Source organism: Triturus cristatus, chromosome 1_1 (genome assembly GCF_964204655.1).
Source record: "Triturus cristatus chromosome 1_1, aTriCri1.1, whole genome shotgun sequence".
Lineage (NCBI taxonomy): Eukaryota > Metazoa > Chordata > Amphibia > Caudata > Salamandridae > Triturus > Triturus cristatus.
The window spans coordinates 417,944,459-417,962,164 of NC_140579.1; the positions used below are offsets into that span (position 1 = coordinate 417,944,459).

The window sequence follows — 17,706 nt, forward strand, 5'->3', positions numbered from 1 at the left end:
AAGTTTCCTATAGGAATTAACATGGGAAAATCAAACCTTAGGGACCCCCCTTTCCTTGTCCCCTATTTAGCTTATCAGTGTGAAACTTTCCATCAATAAGCTGAGGTGGATGAACCTTATTTTTCGTAAATTCTATGTCGATTGGTCAAATGGTTCCAATATTATAAATAAAACAAACAATGCTCTTTTTATGGAACAATGACCAAATGTAACTACACAGTTAGATGTAAAGAAAATCCATGTGTCACTCCCAAATTTGCCACCAAATCTTACAGGTATCGATATAGGGGAGGGTGAGTTCAGGCAGCCATCTGACAGAAGAGGGGCTGTTCCTTCATGCAGCCAGACTGTCCCTTCATGTGGCAAATGTTGCCCTTGGTTAAGTGTTTGTTTAGCATGGCATATTGAAAACTTAAATTTAATTATCTTGATTTATAATTTTATCAAGATTGAGAAGATTCTCCCATTGTTTTTTTCCGTATTGTACATGGTAAATCAAAGACAATAAATGTATTATACCAATACGCTTGTAGCTTTTTAAAATGATGTGCTAGTGATCCTGGCATTTACAATTAAACCAGACAAAATAAACTAATCTCAATGGCTGTTTGCAATATCACACAAATTGGGCTGTGTAAGTGCTAATTTAAGACCAAAGCTCGACTCACAATCCATTTTTAGCTGGTGCTATTTCATTTCTTTGGTGGAAAGTAAGGCTCTTCTTGTTCTAAACACTTTGTATCACCATTTTATAAAAACAGGATACTGAAAGTAGTAATGTGGAACAATAACAATTGTGCATATTTAACATTTAGTTGTGGTGCTTTTGAGTTCTGTGGAATTATTTGAATCTGATTTTGTTGTGTTGTATTCCGATTTTTCAGGTGTCCTATCCCCTGTTATCTTTTAATTGTGCGTTTATGTTCCTTTGTATATGCAATTCTGTTATATTCGGATATTTACTTTGGACATGTCAACAAATGCTGCTTCATTTCCAGCCGAAAGCAGCACATGGATTGGAAGTTCAAGTAAAAGTAACTTTCACCACTATCTAAGATGGTAAAACAGAGTTACTCCAGCTTTTCAGTTACTAAGGCCCCCAACATGCCCAACACTGTGTCAGAGACTATGTCTTTACTCAGCTGAGCCAGTGCTCAGCTGAGTTAAGACATAGTCTCAGTGCTCCCTGGTACAGGCCATGGCCTCTGTCACCGTTATGGACTGACAGGTTAGACAGTTAGGAGCTGTATCAGCACCTTTTCTAGCACCTTAGAAAGTTGCAAATGGTTCCTTGCCATGGGATCTTTACAGATGTGCTACAGATGTGCTTCTACTGGATGGAAATGTAGCAGCGTTTTTGATGTATGTACCATCTCAACAAAATGGCACAAAATAAAGATGCACATGTACTTTCACACTGCCCCCTCTAGAAACCTGCTTTCATAATGTGGAGATAATGCACTGCCTTGACTTGCTTTAAAAGACATGAAATAGTACCCACCAAATATGTTTAATGATCAGTCCACAGTCTCTGCCACAGTTTTTTGCTGCCTTGTGCCTTGAGCTATATTTCATCAACGTGAAAAATGGTAAATGTCTGGACGTGGAAAAGGAATGTGCTGCTTTTGGTTGTAAATGTAGCAGTATTTATTGCCAGGCAGTACTAAATAAGTAAACACAGAACACCATAGAAAAGAAGACAATAGCATAACATGAAGCAAGAAAACAGAGAAAAGCAAAAACAAGGCACAACATAACTAAAGTAAAGGATGAATGCAAAGGAATAACCACATTTGCACACACAATGGTACAAAACCAGCACATCACCATCACAACAAAATCCAACTCATAATATATGCACAAATAAATGTTTTTGTCTCACATGCATTTCCACCTCATCAAACTAGTTTCACAATACCATGGTAACATCTACTTGCCCCAAGTAGTACCTTAATTATCACCAAAGATATTTAATTTCATCAGTCAAAACTGAGTGAGTAGCCTGGTGAAGGGATGAAGAGTGCTAATTAGAAAAGGCGCGCTCACTGTCTCAATCTCTTATCATTCAGCCTGATTGGACAGACGGGTTCTATGTTCGGACCATGCATGCATTTACCACAAATGTCTTTACAATGCGGTCCGAACCACAAATACATCTTTACAACGCAGTCTTATACCACACAAGTCATTACAGTGACTTGCCTTAGGGAAAGTGTTGTACTTTGGAATATTATATTTTACTGTTCCAACTCCAGCCTGCACAACTGTAGGGGAAGTGTTGGACTTAGAGTCCAACATCAGTTCAACAATATTTTCCCTAAAGCACATCATTGTAGTGACTTGAATAGTAAAGGGATGTGTTGTAAAGACGCATTCATGTCATGGTTTGGACCGCATTGTAAAGGCACAGCGTAGTTCAAGGCTGTTTCCTGACAGAAGGCACTACGTGGATCTCAACTTAGTAGTTTTTGATTCCCTGTAGATGTAATTGCCATTGAAGGGAAGCCCACATAGGGAAGTCCGGTGTCAGGTTAACACTGCATGCTTTTGACCCAGATGAAGTGCTGCACCTCAGTTTAAGCATATAAGACTGCATATGACAAGGTTCCCCAATAGGTTGCACAACGTTATCAATTTCTATCCATATCCAACAAACCGATAATTTTGTATTTAGTGACTACTGAATAACTTACTGGTCCTCATTCACAAAGCTGTTAGCTCTTCTAAATTTAATCTGTAAATTACCTGCTTTTATGAGTGTAAAATAACTTTGCAAATTGAAAAAGGTTGTTTACAAAAAGATTTACTAACACAAAGATTTCTCTGAGAGAAACCCCACTCCAGAGGATGGCTAGTGATAGTGAACGTTTCCAACCTATTCCCATCCAGAAAAAGATAAGAGACTTCCTCCAGTCAAGCACATGAGTAAATTAATTTCCAGATTGGGAATGGGTACCCTGCTCAAACTGGTGTGGATTTAGAGGAAGGGGGATCATCACGCATAAAAATATTTTCTCCATTGATAAAACTTAAACATTTAATTGTTCTCTAAGTGGTTTTAAACTATTTAGAATTACATATTTGTAAATGCCTTCACATTGTTGTATGTAACAATAATTTTCCAGAAGCATGCCTGAAAAGATTTGACTGGCATATATATGTTGACCTGCTCCGGGAAACTGTGTGAACACCAAAAACATTGAACTCTGCACTTACGCAAGTCATAAATCTGTGAGTGCAGAGTTGCAATGTTTTTCAACAATCTGAGCAGCAGAGCATAAAAAATAAGCCTTAGAGGTACTGAGTTAAAATGTGATGGTTTGGTTTGCAAGTCACATGGCCAATAATGATAGGAAACATAAATCAGACTATCAGCATCCTAATTTAGACCCAGTGCAAGTTATAGATCCCTTTCTTCTGATGGCATCCATTCAATGAAATTTATACAATGGGAATCACCTACTTACAATGCCTTGGGGAAAAATACAGAATAGTATCATTCAGAAAAATCACTTGTGTTGAAATGAAACAGGCTCAGAACAAGGTGACCGTCCCCTGAACTTGTCAAGGTTTGGTACCACAAATTGATTTCATGTCAATGGTATCCTTCCAATAATCATAGCTTTTTACAGCTAATTTGGTAACAAATGAGTTTGTATATATCAGATTAGTTTGGGTAAGCAAATATTTCTTTGGTGGTGAAAGGAACTAGTTTAAAATAATATGCTGTTCTATGTACATTTATCCCTATATGTTTTTGATCTCCCTTTTGCTGGAGAAGTGCAATATTTCCATTGTGTGTATTTAAAAAAGGTGTGTTGAACACTAGCAAGATGTAAATAATGATGTCCATAATGATGGTAAAAGACCATATCACCATAATAAGCATACTTTAAATACAGAGCCTGTGATTCAAAACAATGTAGTGGTCCAGCTCTGAGACCATGGAGTTTACTGTTTCAGCATGAGAATCATCAGACTGTAACCCAGATACAATTACATCACCCATAGAAACCCCAAATACATAAAGTATCAGCAGAATCTACATAGTACCAAATATATCATAAGGTACTGAAACCCAAACAATTGCATCAGTTACTGGAGCTGCTGAAACGTTCACAAGGGACAAGCCTCTTTTTAGCTTATGTGAAGATGATTGAGGCACCTCTTCGACCAGTTCTGTGGCAAAGCATTCTGGAAGATAATGGCCATTACTCAACAAGGAGACAGAAGTCAAAAATCCAATCTACAGGAAAAGAAAAACAGAGGAAAATGTTATCCAAACATTTACCCAAGGAGAGGAAGTGTGTTTCAGCTATGAAAAGAAAACACAGATCAGTGTAGGAGTGTCCATAATGGAAGAACTGTGAAAAGAGTCATAAGAAAAATCGTCTCAACCCACCTAATACCCAGAAGCAGTTAGTCGAAACACTGGTGACACAGATACAGAAACAGGATCGGAAAAATCCAAAAGTGGAGGATCAGTATAAACAACCTCAGCAGATGCAGTTGTGAGAGCAGTATTCACTTCAGTCATGTGGCTGAAATTTGTAGCAGTATTGGGTATGAACTGAAGTTCATTGTCGGCCGCCCCCCACCTGGGGATAAACAGCAATTGCAGTGCTGACAAGCTGTAGATGAATATACTGTATGACAGCAAGAGGAGTTAAGGGACTATAAAGTACTGCTCATGGCCAACTGTTTAGAATCAGCCACATGATGTAATTTGATGTGATCAATGGAGACAAAACAATTGTCTTTAGAACCAGGAAGCATAGCAAAATGGCAATTCTTGTACCTTGAATTCCCAGGACTGGCACAGGAGCACAGTATGATAGGCCGAACGTCTTCTTCACAGCCACCTTCTCTCGCATGAAATCCCCAACGTTTGCAATCCAGCGGGAAGGTTCTGGCTTCTCCTTAAATCCTGCACCGGCAGAAGTCTTTAACTCTAGCTGTTAGGGACTACTTTAACTCACTGTTCATCCTCCCCACAACAGACATGCCCACAGGCTGATATAGAGCAGAATAATGCACCTGTACACCCAGGGAAGCCATGGTATCTGGATACGCTTTTGAGGTAAAAGTCGGGCCCTGTCCTGAGTGGAATGTACTGCGTGGATATGTCCAGATAAAAACATACATATCTTTAATACCATTGCAAGCATCATCCGAACACTGTGGCCAAAGCCAGAGAAACATTGAGCAAGAATCAGCTGCAACTTGGATAAATTTAGATGCAGTATCTGAAATAGGAGGACCACATTGGTACAAATAAATGCAGCCAAAAGGCTTGTTAGAAATCAACAGGTATGTCTGCGGTGGATGGGCCATGGTGGAAGATTCAATTTCTTGACAAATGTCCCAACAAGGGACATATTGTTTGAACTGTTGATATAAGCCTTGCCACCAATAACGTTGCTGTAGCAACAAAATTTTGTCTGCCACACCCGCGTGTGCAGAAGCCATACCTTCATTGGCAGCAATCACTAAAGCTAGCCTGCGGTCTTGGTTGGGAATCAACGATCACCAACCCTTGGAATAGTTATAAAAGGAATGATTTGTACACTTAAGTGGTATGTACATTTAGATCGAAAGCCCTCAGGTGGAGGGGTGCCTTTTTTGTTAGCATTAATGGCAGCAAATATGTCATTATCTATCCTTGGTCTAGAATGAGTAATTGCTGCAACTGTAGCAGGTGCAACTGCAGATAAGCTGCTTCATAAATCAATATATGAATGATGTGAGTCAGTGGCAACCCATCTTTAAGGTTCACCACCATTGCCTAAAGTGTTTTATACTTGATTGTGTTGCCTTTAGAATCTTTAAATCAATTTTGGCGCCAATAAAGTAAATTATTATTTAAGGACTGAACACAGTAATACAAATCAGACACATCTAAGTGTGGGGAATTCAGGATCTGTATGTTTCATTACAAGAAGCAATGCGTTGAGTTCAGCCAACTGCACAGTACAGTCCCCTACTGTCCACATTTGGACTGTGTGCACATGTTTTGTGGTTGAAATGTTCTTTCCAACATAACACCAAGAACAGTTGCACACACTGCTGAATATTGGTGCTTGGTGCCTATAGCAGGCTTGGCTAAACCATCAATATAAATAACATATTTATACTGTTCAAGAGGTAAAATAGTGCTGAGCATGGGAAAGACATGTTCATATTGCAGCCTTGTGTCTGTAAAAATGAGAAGTAAATGCCCTTTGTGAATACTGAAAGTCTAACTCAACGACTTTTGGAATACACAATGGGCATTTATTACTCGGAAATGCCCTTTTTGAATCCTGGAAGTTGTAAAGGTCAGCTTTTGGTATTCACAAATGGCATTTACTACACGTAAATAACCTTTATAAATACCAAAAGTCACAAAGGTAGACTTTCGTCTCACTTTACATTTGTGATTCGTCCCCAATATTATTAATGAGTGTCGTTCTGTGTATATTTTGTATTTCAAAAGTACGTGTATGACTGTTAATATTTGTGTAGTCTAAAACTGTGTGATATGAATGATCCAGTTTCAAAACAGGAAAAATAGGTATAATCATTTCAGAGACGCAAAGTTCAATTACTCCCTGGTAATTCAATTGGAAGAGCATTTTTCTAACAGGTGATTTAGCATCCAGTTTAATGGGGTATTGTGGTTGCACTTGTGTGCTGGGCTAGGCTAGGCTGGGATGATATGGAGAGTCCTTATCCCAGCCGACATGATTGCAAAATAAAGCTGGGGCTTCTGAAAGAACCCATTTTGCTGCATAGGCTTGATTGACATCATCAGGGACATGAGCATAAAATGAAGGAATTATTACATCCTCACCTTGTGGGGATGTTTGGGCAAAGTGTAGGGGCCAATCGACCTCCACTCGAAGGATATCATGTGACATTTTTAATTTTTCACAGAATTTTACTCTAATGGTACGCTGTATGTTACCCTAAATTTGTATATCCAAATCGTATAATCTGTCTGGTGGGGCTACAGGCTTATCTGGGGTTTCAACTGTATCAAAGCTATCAGTTGCTTTTGCTGCCATAAACTCCTGGAGATACTGGCCCACTATAGTGAATACTGGCATTGTTGCATACTTTGCGGTTATAGCTGCAACATTAATTTTCTGAAATTTGGGCTTAAATTGAGTTCTTTTACCTCCTTCTTTATCTTCACGTCAGACTTGCTTTGGGGAGTCCCTCTTCAGTTTCACATACTCCTCCTGTCTGCAATCAGAACGCCTTTCTCTCTCGTGCTGCTTGACAGTTGAGTCCTGAAAGGAATGAGAACAAGTATCAGAAATCTGATACCTGTTTGGAGCCTTGATTCGTGCACGATCATGCAAATTATAGTGCCTCTCAGAGGGCTTTGGGGTTGACAAGACTCCTTAAGGTTTACCTTTCTGTTTTTGTTTAGATTTTCCCCATTGTTTTTTAACTAACATAGGTTTCTGTCTCTGCTTTCTTGTTGGAACTAGGTTTGCCTAGTGGGGGTTTAGAAGGGCTGGTTCCCAAATTAATGTGTTCTAATGAAGTATAGACATTGGCAATAATTATAGGTAGCTCATGTTCCAGGTCGGCGTGTGCAACCGCTGTGAGCCGCTGACTTAGAGCCAGAGATGCTGCTTTGCCTTTGACAGACTCATTGTGAACACCATGGGAACATTTCCCATTAGGTTCATCCAAAAATACAGGGCAGTAGCTGCCCCATGTTCATTCTGTATTTGTTTTAACACCTCCGGCAAGACTGGCATAGGCGGGAGTACCATGACATATGATATAGACAGCAGAAAAGATTGTGCCCCAAATGGTACAGTCAACTATTGCAGGCACCATTCCATGGGGTAAGCACATTGTCAAAATTCTGTGCATGTCTCATGGTCCCGTATAGGGAAACGCTGCTTTAATTTGGTTGATTTTTTGGGAGATACAAAATGGAATTTCCCCACTATTGGTGGAAATTGTCCCATAATTAAATGAACAATAATAGGACATATTGCAGGCACTACAGGCAACTGGACTTGCCCTGGCAGGCAAGCCCTAGCTGGTACAGTCAACAAGGTGTGCGAAACATATTGAGTCAATAATCTATATAGTCTCACTAGACCATTGTATAATTGTTGTAGCTCTTGAGCATTGAGATTCACTAAATTAGGGAATGGTGTTAACCAGATGATGCTCACAAGGTTAGTAAGGTGGCCTGTGTGTACTGATGTAAGTACATGTGGAAGGGCACCCAGGAACCAAGTTTGATGTTCCCAATGTGATTGTGGTATTACTAAGAGCACATATGCTGTGTATTGTTGTGGATGGTTAAAAGTTGTTTACTCATTAAATGCATTTGTATTACAATCCACAGCTGGAAAATTGACCAAAGTATAAAATGCTTTAAAGTGATAGACATCGTAGGCTACAACCACGTGAATAAAGTCACCACCTGCTTCAGTAAGTCCATGTGCAGTTACATGCACATGGATAGCAGGTCTTCAATTGTCTAAAATATCATTGGCAATGGCTGCACCATTACCAGTAAGAGCAATGGAAACAAAGTACAAATACAAAAATGGGTTTTATCCTTTTAAAATGTCAAGTTTGAAAAACCAACAGTTAAAAATAGGTGCTTCCTAAAATACTGTGGAGGATTAATCCCCAACAACATGGACGTTATGGGTGGTAACTATAAGGGCTATTATGGACATGTACAAGCACTATTCAGGAGATCTGCTAAATAAGTACCAGACCAACCATTGGTAGTGCCATGTTGCAGGGATTCTGCTTCTGCCGGACTGTGCCTTCCGACAACACAGCGTCTGAATGCAGGGATTGTGTATCTCTGCCACATCAGTGCCTGTCAGCCCAAATGTCCTGGCTAGTTCACAGTGTCTTACCTGAACTCCTAAACTTCACAGAGTAGCAGGTAATTTTGGCAACCTAGAACACAACACTCTAGTCCCCAAGGGAACCGTGGAAACAGATCATCACCTTTTGCTTCTCACTCATGCATGTCCAAAATAAACAAAATAAAGACACGAGGAAACTTTCCAATATTCATCGAAACTATCTTGCTCTAGTATGAGGCAAGTGTGCTGCAATAAGAAAACATATACAGCCAAGCAAAGTAATCAACATTACTAGCAAACTCTATACAGTCAGAATTCCGAACATGGTAAATGACATATCTGTTTAAGCCTACTTTTACTACATGAACACAGGGAAATATCAGTAATCTCTGAGATTAGCACCGGGCCACCTACCTGGTATTTAGTAGTTAGGTGGTCCACATCATAAGTGTAAACTCAGTTTACGCAAGGCTGGGGCACCCGTTCCATGACCTGTCCTGCTGCAAGAATCCTCCTCTCTGTTTTAAAAAAGGCAAGCTCCAGTTTATATGATAAGAAATGTCATGTTGGAAAACAGTAGCTTTGCTTTTGTGTTTTGTCTAAAATGGTAGGAGATATTGCTGACCGATCACATGAAAACAGTGCAATATGTTGTTCGACCTTGTATGAAATGTGCAGACTGAGTCCCAAGAAGGAAAAGTAAATAGCAAATAACATGTGCAGCGTATTTCTAAAATAATAATGTATCACAAAAATAAATGTATTATGTGTGGCTGTACGAAGCAAAAGGCAGCCGAGCACATGTAATATGCAAACTAAGTGAAAGCCAACGTAGATCCAGAAAAATATTTACTACACATAAAGTGGCATTTTTAGAGTTATGAGGCTGAATTTAACAATAAATATGTTTTTCAAATTACAAATTCTCCGACTTCAAACATGGTAAATCTACCTCCTCCCAAACAAAAGTTGTCACTTAGTAAATGTAATAAGGTAATCCAATGTTATCCTAGAAGAGAGGTAAGCCTTACATTATTAAAAAAATGAATTTAGGAGTTTTTCACTTCCAGGACATGTAAAGCTTAAAAATACATATTTAGCTTTTTAAATACATTGCACCCTGCCCTATGGGCTGTTTAGGGCCTACCCTAGGTGTGACAAATGTATTAGAAATTATGTTTTAGACCTGAAAAAATGATTATTCTGCCAGGTCAAAATGGCAGTTTAAATCTGCACACAGGCTGCGATGGCAGATTTAGACATGTTTAAAAGGGCTACTTAGCAGGTGGCACAGTAAGTAATGCAGGCCCACTAGTAGCCAGTGGAGGTGGAACAATTTTAGAGTGGGTTGCTGCCAATGTTACATCACTAAAGTCATGGGATTGTGAAAAATCCAGGTTTCACACAAAGAATAAGTATATCAAATGAGCCACGCCAATTCAACATTAGAGTGGTAAGAGTGTGGTATGTTGCCGGTGATGTCTTTTGGAGCATACTATTGTAAATATGCTGCTAAAGCATGGTGTGGTAGCACACTGTCATTTACTGATAGCAAATCTTCTATTGAAATGGCAGTAAAACTTGCACTGACATCTAGTTTTACTGATAAAACTATATAGTGTACAAACAATAATGTTCAGAAATCGTGTTTTAGCAAATATTTATAATTTTCACATCACCGAGAAAAGTTTCTTGGTTTATTTTGATTCTGCTAAAATCTTTGTTTGCATCACACTTCAGAATTACAAAAACATGCTTAATTTGTGCTTTTGCCTATATGTTTTGAAATAATAAAACAGTTAATGTTGTTTGCTAGAATAAAAACTGACATCCTATAGCCTTTCACTCCATACTGTCTTTATGCCAGCAATATTGTCACATAGTTCAGTTTACAAATTCCTCTAACTTTGCAGTCAAGGAAAGAAAAGCAAACACCAATCTACATGTTAAAAGAATGAGCAGCAATTTGTCTGAATACATAGCCTGACATTTGACCTCTGTCTTGAAATGCATAGAAAATGTGACAAAACACTAAAACAAAGTTTAAAGGCTTCTTTCATCCTCATTTATATTCTCAGCCTGAACTCCAGCATGTTTATTTTGTGGATGCCGCAGCACCCCCGCACCTCTTATTCCAGCACCTATGCTAGTAGAATTTAATTTGCAGGCCCTGTGTACATGTATTCTCACTTTACCAAGGACTTACAATTCAATTAAATGTGTCAATTGGATTCAATCAACTTTTACCTTGTTTAACAGAGAGAGCACAAGCACTTTAGCACTGGTTAACAGGTGTAAAGAGTGCAGAATCCAAAAGCCAACAAAAAGAGTTCAGAAAACAGGATGAAGGTGGCCCTGTAGAGAGTACCAGGTCTAACATTCCCATTTAGTCACAAGTATTCTCCATTCTCCAGGCACTTCCTTCTGTCCCTCCCACATTTACTAAATGTTGAGGTGGACATCGATGTACAGAAAAAGATAGGAGAGAAGGAGGCATAAACTCCACACATTAGTTTGTGAATAGCATTTTGTAGTATGTTAATAGTACTATTGTAGTTTGTGTTTAGGCCTCAGTATGTATTGTTTTCTGACTTCCTGATGGTAGACCACCCCATCTCCTAGAAGCCTCTAAGAAATTCTAAGCCATCCGGAAATAGCAATCAGGTGACTTAATCAAATATATTTAGGACATTAGGGCTTGCTTTCCACTGGCAGCCCTGTGTCGCAAAATACCTCGATGTGACAAAAATTTTTTTTTTTTTTTTAGTTTCATCCACAATTCTAAATGCAACATTTGAAAGCTTACGCCAGTCACTAGTGGAAGTTTTGCACTTCTAGTAAAGTTCGCTTCGCTGCTTGCATAACTTTCTACCTTACTGATTCAGTTCAGCTGGAGTAAAATTGCACCCTAATAAAGGTTACATGCTTGCTCATCCATTCCTAAGTTATCAGAGAGTGCTCATCAAAACAGCAGACCAGCACCCCACAAAGGTGAGATCAGGATTAGTATATACTTCCACTAAATTCCTCAAGGGTCAACATATGCAGCACCAATGATCCCATCTTCTTCTGTCTACCAGGCCTCCCGCTAGGAGTCACCAACCACAAGTTCACAAAGCTCTCAGTTTGAGTCTCACACTTGGTGCTGGAGGAACAGTTCGGGTATTCACAGCACTCAGTCATGTCAGCACACTCACCGAATGTTTAGTGGTTTGCATCCTACACACATGGTTGGCAAAGTCAACAGGTATATCAGTCCAATTAAATATCCAATTAGGAAAAAAAGAACTATATAGTATAAAAGCAGCACATTTTAGTCTCATTTTTAAAATGATTAGGCTCACAATGATGTAGAGAACTTTAAAAGCTTCTGCAGTTTCATTGTACACTAAAATACAATAATCTCTGCATATTTGCAGGTCAGTGTGGTGCAGAATGACGCTCATTATGTATTTCCTGTCTGATATCTTTCCATCGTGAAACAGATTACGAGGATTGTACTGTGCATATGTCTGTCATTTTTGTATGAATAAAACAACAGCTGTAAAATTTAAATAGCCATATCATGAATTAGTCTACTACTGAGATAATTCCCTTAGTAGAAATCCATAGTCCAAATGTGACTCAGCCCGAACAGGACGTTCCTGCTAGCAAGTGCAATGGTATTGTGTGAACATTTGAAAGACTGGGGATGAAAGGGCAAAAACAAAATGTTATAATTACATGTGAAAATAATGCCCCTTCATCTGAAAGGCAATTTCGATAGACAGCAGCAATAAGCCGCAATCGGCCTGAGCATTTCAAGCCATGACAGCATAAATAACCACATATTTCTAAAGGTGACATTTTTTTTTTTCGTTTTTACTTCTGATTGCATTGCTATCGTTAGGCCACAAAAAAACACAGTACACATTTAGGTGCTGTTTTTCAATCCTGTCAAAAAATGTCTTGCTGCTTCTGCAAACAGGGTCGGACTGGGAACCAAAAGCAGCCCTGGAAACGTTTGCCAAACCACTCCCCATAGTGCATATAGCAAGCGAGCATGTCTGACTGCTGCAAGTGGGGTCTCATGGAAGGAGGGTCCCCCCAAATTTTGTTTTAAAAAATTGGAAATATGGAGTGTTTTGCAACACATTTTTCAATATGGAACTTGCATTGATAGATGTATGGATGGATGGATGAATGGATGGATGGATAGATGGATGGATGGATGAAAGTGAAAGGGTAGAAGGATGGGTGCAAGGCAGCCGCGGTCCGTGAAGGTAACAGCGGTGGGGCGGTGGGACAGTGGGGCGGTGGGCCGGGTAAGGGGGGATTCTGAGGGACAATGCTGAGGGAAAATTAAATAAATAATTATTTTCCCTCAGCATCATCCCTCAAAATCCCTCCTTACCCACCGCCCCACCGCTGTTACCTGCATGGACCACGCTGGTGCAAGGGTAAATCGTTGGATGGATGGGTGGGTGAAACGATGGGTGGCTGAGTAAAAGGATGGATGGATGGATGGGAGAACGTCATCCTTTTTGCCCTGATCACCCCTGATTTTTGGACTGATACTTGTGGTAACTGACTCTGACTGTGCCTTGGGCTCGGCTAACCAGGCCCAGGGCCAATGTTCTGATTTAAAGGCTATATGGTAATTAGGTGTAATTATAATTGGCACTGAAAATCTTCCTGTCAGTTCCTAGTATATGGCAGGGTATGTAGGTTTAGAGGCCCAGCAACTTTGAGGCACTTGAAAGTGCACTGCTGTGCTGCCTGCTGTCATTTTAAAAGACAGCCCAGCTTTGCAAGCTGCTTTTAATGTGAAATTACATGCAAATTCAACTTTGAATTAAAAGGAACTTCCAAAGTATTAAACTACTTTATTTTACATATAAGTCACTCCTCAGGTTTACCCTAGGTGCCCCCTTGGGTAGGGCGCCAGGTAAAAATAATCAAGGACATTTTAAAAGATGTGTTATATGTCCTGGTGAGGGAAAAAATAAACATTTTGTTTTCTCCCCATTGTTGCTTTTTAGCTTTATAGAATAACATGGGAATACTGCAATACAGTGTGACTATTGACAGGAGTGAGCTGAAATAATATTTCAGTGACTTGAAAGATTGGTAATGATGTATCCAACAACTTGCCACTGTTGAATATATCATAACTAACACAGAAAAAAGGTTATAGAACTTTCTTTTCTGTGAGCCAAAATCCAGCGTTGCAACAACCTCTCCGATCGGTCAGCTCTTAATAGGCTTAGTCAAACTGCTTTGATGAGGTGATAAGTGGACTGCATAGAGACAGAGGTTATCTGGTGGGGGAAGCTCTGCATCTGCAGAGAACCGGACACGAAGGGGGCTGGGTAAAGAACTGAGTTTCAAAGAAGAGTAGGACAGAAAGGAATGCCAGGCAGGTCTACTTCCTCTTCCTTAACCCACTAGCTAGATGGAAGTCCCAGGAATGGAATATGCAGGCGGTTTGGAAGGGGAGTGTTAAAGGAAATGAGCTACACCAGTAGGTTGGTTTAGCCAGATCTTACTCCAGAGGGGAGACATTCTCCATCTTGAATTCTAAAGTACAGTGTTTTGTGGAACAAGAATATGCCACACTTTGTAGGAATCTGGCATGCTTTTGGGTGGCACTCTGCACCCCTTTAGACAGGGGTGCCCCCTACTTGTCACACGGGAAAATTAAATAAATATGTGAGAGCTGCATAGCAACTCAGATCTGCTGCTTGAAACTATAAGAAGAAAAAGGGCTGTCCTGATTGAGCCCTGGCCTGCACCAAGAGGACTGATCTCTGAATGACAGGGCCTGCTGCACACTAAAGAGCTACATCTCCAATAACTTTTTCTTGCATCAAAGGAGAAGGAGTGGACTGCCTAAAAGTAACAGGCTAAAAGAGCTCCACCTGCATCATCACCAGCAAGAAGAACCCGGCTGACCACCTTCAGCTGGACTTTAAAGGATTTGGCCAAGTGCATTGTGGAACCTGTAATTCCAACTGCCAAGGTGAAAATCTGAGACTCTGGAACCATGGATATATGTTTGAGACACTTTGTACCCTCCAGATGAACTTCAGGAAGAAGTTCCGGAAGTTTGGAGAAACTTTTTGAAAAAGCTCCATAATGGTAGCAACCCAACGTTGAGAGTCAAGCCAACTACCTCGCACCGCGACCAGGCCTCGATTTCAGGTTCGTCCCGCTGGAAGATCAAGATCCCAAGACTTCCCGAGTTGACTGGGTGCTCCCACTGAACCAAGCCGATGAAGTTGCTGCCAATCTAGCCTACTGGAGAGGCCCAATGATGTTGAGAGAAAATCCTCCAGAAAAGTTTCTAAGTGTGAAGGTAACATTTTGACGGAGGCCTCAACCTTAAGAATATGTGACCAGGGCTCCACCACGTTCAGCCTCAAACTTTGACTTTGTCCTGGTCAAGCGTGACCAGATGTCCCAATTTGGTGCTATTGGTTTTAAGGTCTAGAAAGTTTTTATTCTTTATAAAATAGATATCTCTTATTCCGTAAATTGGATTTGTGCCATTTTGGTGTCATTTTAAAGATACTAATATTTGCTATTTTTAGAAATTGATGTTGGATTTTTCATATGTTTTGTGATCTATTAATGTAATGTATTAGTGTTTTTAAATGCTTTTGACACCTATCGCCTATGTTAAGCCTTCCTACTCATTGCCTGCCATCAAGGGCTGAGCAAGGGATATTTATGTAGGCATTGTCTGGGCCTTATATTGTGTGATGGCCTTATTGCTATTGACAGGTGCATACTGACCCCTACCAATATTCCACCTTCCAACAATGGATGAATGGAAGGATGGATTGAATAGTTGTATGTATGGATGAGTATGAAGTGGGTGAATCAATTAATTCAAGAATAGATGATAACAAGTGAAGAGTTTTAGCTTGGTGGAGCAAATAGTCTCAATGCATTAACCAAGGGTGAGCAATCTGGTTTCATTTTAGCTATGCATTCAAATATCACCCTTCCCAAACTCTACACCGCTCAATCCATGGGAAACATTCATAGCCTGGAGGTATTAAACACAGTGCACTAATCTAGCACCACAAACAAATAAACACAAAGCTTTCATCTTTGGTCTAAAAGGGGAGAAAAGAAGAGAAAAATATGTAGTGGCCAAATTACACAAATTGAAGCCAGAAAACCTTGCATCAATCCTGGCTTCCACATGACTGCAGTATGTGGTCCTAGGCAATTACTTATTTCACAGTGCCATCAGTTCAAGGTGTGTGCTGCACAAAAATAAAAGACATTCAGGCACATGCATCAATGTGAAAACCGGTCGCAAGCGGGCAGATTCTCAGAATCTGCCCCTTTGCGACCGGTATTTTTGCATTTGGGATGCATCATCCCAAATGCAAAAATCACAATTTAAGGAATCTCTAAATTACGATTCCTTACATTGCGATTGCATTTAAAGAATCCCAAATTGAGATTCCCTAATGCAATGCATGAAAGTGAAAAAATTAGCTATTTCGCTAATAGGGGGAGCAAATTACCATGAAGTTGAACTTCGAGGTAATTTGCAAAAACTTTGAAAAATGCACTTTTGTGCATTTTTCAAAGTTTCATGTTGCGCAGACACATGCCCTTAGAGCATGTGTGTGTGCAACATATGTGCACAGATCAATTTCAGGGGTGCAATAGGGTGTCATTTTGACACCCTTGCACCCTTGAAATTGCATGAGCAATTTGCGAGTACCTACTGGTACTCGCAAATTGCTCATGCAATCGCCAATTCATTCCTATGGGCCTGGAGGCCCATAGGAATGAATGGGACGGCATTCCTTAATCGCGACTCGCAATTTGTGAGTCGCAATTAAGGAATTTGTAGGAATCGCTATTTTTATAGCGATTCCTACATGCATAGTCTTTTGCAATTTCTTAATTGCGATTCCTTAAAAATCGCAATTAAGGAATCGCAAAAGTCTTTGTTGATGCATGTGCCAGTATATTGTTACTCAAACTATAGTAGCACCCTTACCCCCATGTATGGGGGCAAAAACAACCAACATTCCTATTGGCCCACTAATAGAATCTTTTTCAGGACAGTGGAGGAGGAGCATAAATATTTCTGTGGTCATAATTAGATTCACTTCTAAGAACTGTGACTCAATGCAATGGTATAATTTAACATAATGAACTGAAATGCATTGCAATTAATGGCGGGCAGAGCTGGCGTAGTGCCTCTGCGCGAATTTCCACGAAGTTTGAAAAAAACTCTGTGGAACTCCCTCCGCTCCCTCCATCTCCCAAATTCATTAAAAACTAAAAAAGAAAGCCACTTACCTGCGTGGCTGCCTCCTCCTCTGCCTGACAGCTCTCCATCCTGCTCCTTGCCGTCCTTCTTCTATGAAAACACTCCTACGTTGTGCGTCTTGCGTATGGCAGGTAAGTGCCTTCTTTTTTTAATTTTTAATTAATTTGGGAGGATGGTGGGGCTGGCTAATTCCACTCCGCCACGGAGTCGGAGTTTTGCCTAAATTCCACGTTCGCAACGGAGCGCTGAGTAAGCAAAACTCCACAAACTCCGCTCGCAGAGCAGAGTTACCCGCCCAGGGTTAATTGCAATTGTCTTAATAAAGAAATATACTGTTTTGAATTTTGAACAGTCTTTATCGTACATGTACCGGACTCTCTAAGCCAAGTAACAGTAAACACTCTCAAGCCCTTTCCCTGGAAAATCAGCTCGGCTTGTGGCGAATCTGCAAGACACAGGAGACAAAAGCTAACCAAATGCAAAAACAAAGGGTTTTAAAATGAACATGTGCTGCTTGGAAAATGTTAAAACATTTGTTTTGGGATTGTTTGTAAAGTACCGAAGCACAGCAGGCAAGATAAG

The 17,706-nt window shown here is 40.1% G+C and overlaps 1 long non-coding RNA gene across 3 annotated transcripts in view; it reads right to left on the reverse strand.

The window, feature by feature from the left end:
* Positions 1–1,104: 1,104 nt before the first annotated feature.
* LOC146870347 (uncharacterized) overlaps positions 1,105–17,706 on the reverse strand; it is a 394,511-nt gene continuing 377,909 nt past the window's right edge. For 2 of the 3 annotated variants that reach the window (XR_014975694.1, XR_014975693.1), the window contains 3 exons: positions 9,255–9,358; positions 7,160–7,274; positions 1,105–4,246 (listed from right to left, as the gene is read on the reverse strand). This is a non-coding gene — a long non-coding RNA (uncharacterized LOC146870347). Of the gene's footprint in view, positions 4,247–4,296; positions 4,928–7,159; positions 7,275–9,254; positions 9,359–17,706 lie in introns of those variants that run through there. The other variant, XR_014975695.1, reaches the window with a different exon arrangement.